Source organism: Petaurus breviceps, unplaced genomic scaffold, assembly GCF_028583685.1.
Source record: "Petaurus breviceps papuanus isolate PSGF00001 unplaced genomic scaffold, PetGlider_PUasm1.0 174, whole genome shotgun sequence".
In the NCBI taxonomy this organism is placed as follows: domain Eukaryota; kingdom Metazoa; phylum Chordata; class Mammalia; order Diprotodontia; family Petauridae; genus Petaurus; species Petaurus breviceps.
This window is the reverse complement of record NW_027185761.1, coordinates 9,722,360-9,728,359: the sequence shown is the minus strand read 5'-3', so window position 1 is coordinate 9,728,359 and position 6,000 is coordinate 9,722,360.

Genomic DNA, 6,000 nt, shown 5'->3' with positions numbered 1-6,000 from the left:
TTCTTTCTTTCTTTCTTTCTTTCTTTCTTTCTTTCTTTCTTTCTTTCCTTCTTTCTTTCTTTCCTTCTTTCTTTCTTTCCTTTCCTTCCTTCTTTCTTTTTTTCAATTTAATTTAATTTGGAGTATTTATTTGGATTATTAATACTACCTTTACACAGAAAATCTCCTAATACAACCTCTGGCAAAACATATCTTCTCACCCCAAAGGATATTTTGCAGTTACAAAAAAAATGAAATCCAGGTTGTTATTGGAGAAAAGTTTTAAAGAATAGCTAGCTTCATGAGGGAGGAAGTTTTTTTAAACCTCTCATTTATATTAGATTAAATTGAAGCCAAGAAAGCAAATTGACCCTTCTCACAGAGATAGTAAGTAAGAGAATCAGAATTTGGACTTAGATCCTTTGTCTCTAAATTCAGGGCTTTCTCCACTCCACTGCACTTTCTCTGTCATCAATGCTACATCAGATCAACACGCCTGATGCTGTGATTTCATGGAAAATGAGAGCCTATTGATGTTCTGGTTGTATAAACATGGTGGGCCCATTTATCTATGAACAGAGTATATAGGCAAATGGCTTTATTGACTCTAGTTCTTACCTTGAACCCACATATTTGAAGGTACAGAACAGTACAGGGAAGATTTTTTTTTTCTGTTGTGTATCAAATTTATGGACATTCCTGTTGACTCTGAGAAGACATATGTCCCTTTCCCAAATAGGATAGAGTGACTGGAAACATATCACATTTATAAATGTATTGGCCTCATTCCTAGATAGATTTTAGAACCAAATCTGATCATATAGCCTATGTCAGTTTCTTTGTTGACATCTGTTAACAGTGACTACAGATTCATATAAAGAGCAAACCAAAGGAAGTTAAAAAAAAGACTATTTAAATGTTTTCTTGCTAAAGTGATGAAAAGGAGGCTTTCCCTTAAATGATTCCTAAAATACATCTTAGAACTGAACCTACACAGAAGAGGGAAATGTTCACCCAAAGCAGGCTTTTCCATTGGTGACACTTCAGTTCTGGACAGAGTTCTGGGCACAATCACCATGGAGCTGGCATGAAATCACTAAGGGCATAGGACCAATTCTGGAGTATATTCTGGAGGAAGGAAAGGTCTTTTACTCTAAGAGATGCCTTCCAAGATGAGCAGTGTTTAAGAGATAATGGGGTGGTTTCATTCCAGGGCATAATAAGAGATGTTTTCTCCTCTTTGAATAAAGGGCATTCCTTTTATTCATTCAGACTTAAGCCTGTGTTATATAGTTGTAATTGCCTTAAAAAAAAAAAAAAGAAATCCAGAAGATTGTAATTAACAAATCATGCGCTTACCTTTTGGTGCCACAGCCTAGAGGGGGTGGGGGAAATAAACTTCTGTTATGGCTAGAGCGCCAGACATGACAGAATTCGGGGATCTCTTCCCTACTGCTCATGCTTATTAATGAAAAAGTAGGAAAATCCATTTATAAATTCACATGACATTCTAACTTTAGAGAAACTGTAATACCTGTAATATCGAGACAATTTACAAAGACCATCAACAGGTTCAAAACTTGAACAAGACATTTTAAAATGGGTGAATGTGAGCCAAGAGAGATAAGAGGTGCTTCGAACAACAACTAAGCCTAAAGATATGTAGCTGGGTCCATATGGACCTTGTAAAAGGATAGACACCAACATCCTCAAAAAACCTTTCTTGTGTAAGAGGATAGATACTATATAAAATGATATAGGAGAAATATAAATGTCTCTGTTTGGACTTTAAAGCCCTTTCCAAGTAAAGACTCCATTCTATCTTTACAGTTTCTTTCTATACGTTTCCTTTTTCCACTTTCCAGGATCCAGACAAAATGACATTCTCTGTGTTCTTTATACACAACACTCAATTCTTGTCTCTTTGACTTTGACTTGTCTCTGACTACTGTCTGTCTCTCCAACTTGGAATGCCCTTACCCCTCTTATAGAATCCCTTTCCTCCTTCAAGTCTCAGCCCAAACACTACTACATGAAGCCTTTCTTTATTTCTCCAAACTGCTAGTTTCCCCAACTAAGTTGTATTTAGTTCACATTTGTTGTGCATATAAATATGTAGAGGCATATAAGTATATCTCTGCATGCTATTTTTCCCACCTCATCCCCCAGAATGTAAACTTTTTGAGACCAGGGACTAAGTCTTTTTTTGCCTTTGTTCCTGTAACACCCAGCCTAGAGCCAAGTGCATACTAGGCATTTAATAAATTCCTGTTGATTGATTGATTGCTATGGCTATAGTTCCCACCTTTTTGAAGTTTACATTTCTAACAACCCTCTTGAAAGGGAGGGGTAGACTCTGCCTCTCCCATGGGTGGGAGGAATAACCTGGACTCACAGAAAATTCTGGGAGTTTTAATTTTTACCCATCTCCTAGGTCAAGGAAATTGCAAGGTTTAGGATTGGACGAAGGAGTTGGAAAGAATGGTGGAAAATGGTTAAAGAATTGAAAAAGGAGGGGATGGCTCTTCCTTCTCAGCAGTCATGGCAGCAAAGAAGAGAATAAAATTTGGCTGAGAGCAGTTTGAACAGGAACAATGCCAAGGACGGGGGTTGAGATGCATTTTTCCTTCCTGGTCCCATAGGGAGAAATGAAAACAAGGGGGCAATTGGAAATAGGTAACAAGATTGAAGCTCATTGGGGTGGCTGAACAAAGTAGATAAAGTAGGTAAAAGTAGATATATTGCTGGGAATCTGAAGGAACTGACTGAATTTATTCCCCTTCCCTTGGCTTCCTCCAACCAGGTGTGGCTAGAACTTATTTCTGAGTTCATCCCTTTACCGTGGTAAAAGTTGTACTTTTTGCCAGTTGTTTTACTTCTCATTAAATATCTGTGGTGGACCCAGATGTGTATTTCCTTGTGTCTTTTTGTTTCTGTTGTATTTGGTGGGACAGCTCTGGTAGTTTCAGCCACACAGGAGGACATGGGTTGGCAAGCTTTCTTCTTGGCCGTAGGCTGAAAAAATGTGTCATCTAGTGCTTTCACGTTCCAGATAAACGGGACTAATAGTTGTTTTCCCCATACAACATTCCACCTCTTGCCTCCATGCCTTTGCAGGCTGTCCCCCATTCCTAAAATGCTATCTTCCCTTTCATTTTTGTTCTTAGGGTCCCTACAGCTCCCATCAAGGCTCAGCTCAATTATCATTCCTATAAGAGGATTTCCATGGTTTTCCTAGGTGTTAATGCCCTTTCAATCACACACACACACACACACACACACACACTTTTGTTCTTTCATTTTTCAGTTGTGTCTGACATTTCATGACTCCATTTGGAATTTTCTTAGAACAGATACTGGAATGATTTGCCATTTTCTTCTCCAACTCATTTTACAAATGAAGAAACAGGAAAACAGGGTTAAGTGAATTGCCCAGGATCACACAACTAGTAAGATATATGTCTGTGTGTATACATATACATGTATACACATATATGTGTGTATAACTGTTGTAGCCTTCCTGCTATCATCATCATCATCATCATCATCATCATCATCATCATCATTTCAAGTTACAAAACTCCCAAAGAAGAGATAGATAGATATTTCTGCAGGATTACAAACATCTCTTCTTATTTCTAACTTTATTGATTTGATAAGTGGAAAGAATCCTGTAGAAAATCCTCTCGAAACTCTAGGTAGTAGAATGAACTGTGAAGGAACTTTTCTTCTTGGGAAGAAATCTCTGGTTAACTTTGAACATGCAAAAACACATCGGAGCATAATAGGGTTAGAGAAGAGAAAGGAACATTTGTGTGGGTGTGTGTGCATGTGTGTGTGTGTGTGTGAGTGTGTGTGTGCATTAACTGAATTGTTTAAATTTTAATCTTTGTTATTCCATGCACGGTAACTTAAAAAACAACAAGGAGAACAATAATAGTTTCAAAGGCCAATGAGGGAAGAGTGAATTAGTTGGAGTTAGTAATGCTGCAAAATGGTTGCCAAGGGAACTTTCTTCTTATTGGAAAAGATACAGCCATGAGGACTGCAGATTTGGGGATGTGCCCACACAGCTGTGATCTTTTTCTACATTTTTTTGTTATGAACACAAAAAGAGAAAGGAAGAGAGAGTTGCCACAGGAAGTAGAAAGTGAAGTTTCCCCTTGGAGACACTGGATAGGTAGGGAGTTTAAGAGCAAATTAGCAAATCAAAGCAAGCAAATGAGCAGCTTTTCTTTGTTAATTAATTAACAAGTAGTTAAAAATGTTTGATATTGAAGGTGCTCTAAACCCTTAAAATGACTGGTATAGACAGAAATAATCTCTGGGAAGCTGTGGACAGATTAGATCCCAGAATTTTTAAATTTCCAAAGCTAAAGGAAAAAGCAAACCAACTTGTCTTTAAAAGAGAATTTTTAAAAGCCACAATTAAGATAAGAAAATAGTTGAAACATAGTAGGTGAAGGCACTTAACTTTTTTTCTAGAAGAATTTCTTTAAATCTTGTTCTAAATTGTGTAATACTTTTAAAACCAAAATGTGAGATCAATATCTATGCTGCTATATTCATTGAATTACATTTTTTATCTAAAAAAAAAGAAGCAATGTTTATTGGATTGCAAAAATAGAACCTACCCCCATAGGGCTATTGTAAGGATCAAATGAGATAATATTTGCAAAGCATTTAGCACAGTGCCTGGCACACAGTAGGCACTTGATAAATGTTTATTCCCTTCCTTCCCCAATCATTAGAGAGGTGTGTGGCCATCTAACTCACCAGGATTTTACAGAATGATATACAGGAAACACAAAGGAAAAACTGGAGCAGGGAGAGGAGGAGGATCAAGGAAAAGGAAGAGAAGGAGAAAGAAGAGGAAGAAGAGGGGAAAGAGGAGGAAGAGGAGGAGGGGAAATAGGAGGAAAGTGGGGGGGAGGGAAAGGAAGAGAAGGAAGAGGAAGAAAAGGATTTCCCCTTGCAAAGTATTTCTCTTCCCTTGTACAGAGCCCAGTCTACTAGTATTCTCACGGCCCCAGTAAGAGTTTACTACAAGGAATAATCAGTGACTCTAAGGAAGACTTTTTTTTTTTCCCCTTTCCATTATCTAATCACCTTATAGATAATATCAAGACAGACTTTTCAATGCAGAAAGAAAAAGGGTAAAAATCAGCACATAACGTTTTCTTCTTTCTTTGTGAGATTCCTGGCCATGTCTTTCCATGTTTTGTAAATGCCTTCTATCACAAATGTAAGAATATATGATACATTAATAAAATAGAACTATCCCCACAGCCTCTGTTCTTCTCTGATTTCAATGTGGCTTTCAGTCTGTAGGGGTAATAGCCTCTTTTCTTGAAACTTTGTCCCGGTGCAAAATTGGAGGGCAAGATTTGGCTTTCTTGTTGAACCTCTGGTCACAGGTCAATGTTCATCCACATTTGCAGGTCCAGTTTGATCAATAGTGGTGCCAAAAAATGTTCAGAACAGATGACAGATCAGTGTGGCCCTTAAACTGTGCTCTGAGGTTAGAGGATGCTGTTACATAATCTGCAAACAAGACAGCCTTTGGATCATGAGGAAAGTACTCCTAAGGGAAAGTAGCCTCTGGAGAGACCAGGAAGTAATCAAACTGTATTCAAATACACAACACACATTATCAACTAGAAAACATTCACCCTGGAAACAGTTTTCAAACTTCCTGTTAATTGCTCTCTTAACTCTTTGCATTCCAGAAGTTTTCTTGGGTTCTTATCAGAACTGGTTAACCTTAGACACACCCTTGTGAATGCCCTACTTTTTCAGCAGAGAAAGCTGGTATCCAGAGCTGGTTAAGTCAGTCCTTCCCTCAATAAACACTTATTAAGTGCACGTGCCAAGCATGTTGGGGAACAGGCAAATCACAGTCACTGCCCTCAAGGAACTGACTCTAATGGGGGTGACAAGAGGCAAACAAATCTATGCATACAAGAGATCTAAAGCATCAATAAAAAATAACAAACAGAGAGCAAGCACCAGAAACAGGAG